The sequence below is a fragment of the Camelina sativa genome, unplaced genomic scaffold, assembly GCF_000633955.1.
Source record: "Camelina sativa cultivar DH55 unplaced genomic scaffold, Cs unpScaffold06074, whole genome shotgun sequence".
NCBI lineage: Eukaryota > Viridiplantae > Streptophyta > Magnoliopsida > Brassicales > Brassicaceae > Camelina > Camelina sativa.
Window position 1 is genome coordinate 1 of NW_010927155.1, and position 524 is coordinate 524.

The 524-nt window shown below is 36.8% G+C and overlaps 1 long non-coding RNA gene across 1 annotated transcript; it reads left to right on the plus strand.

Moving 5' to 3' along the window:
- Nucleotides 1–518, plus strand: LOC104774839. The gene is made up of 3 exons (XR_765537.2): nucleotides 1–75; nucleotides 155–256; nucleotides 471–518. It is a non-coding gene; the product is annotated as an uncharacterized LOC104774839 (long non-coding RNA).
- The last annotated feature ends 6 nt before the right edge of the window (nucleotides 519–524 follow it).

The following is a 524-nucleotide window of genomic DNA, read 5'->3' on the forward strand; positions in this document are numbered from 1 at the left end:
AGCAATTTTTCAAAGTTCTATGGGGCCTCTTATGGAAGCAAGGTTGCTTACCCCTCTTTTGAGGATTCAAGCAAAGTAAGTTTCCTCTCACAAACTCTCCTTGTTTATAACTTTTCGTAGTCAGATATTAAATGGTGTTTTCGGCTGTTTGCAGATTGCTTTGGGAAATATTTTGAAATTCCGGAAGAAGAACTGGCAGTTTGATTTTATTGGTGGTATTATATACTTCATCTTGGTCTTTTCATTGTTCCCTCAGGTGCGTATTAAGCTTTTCCTAATTAAACATTGCACAACATGCAGTAATAATAGATTGGGAAGCTGAGATTGGTGTTTTATATGCTATAGCAGTTCTTTTTGTTTCCTGAGTTTTGCATATAGTAGATTTGCTTTTTCCTTGAAAACCATCATATGGGCTCACTTCTCACAAGAAAACTGCAATCTTATTCCTTCTTGTTCCTCGTTTATTTCAGTGTAAGTTAGCTCACGTCTTACGAGGTGATTCGTTTTCTGGTCACCTTGAGAGT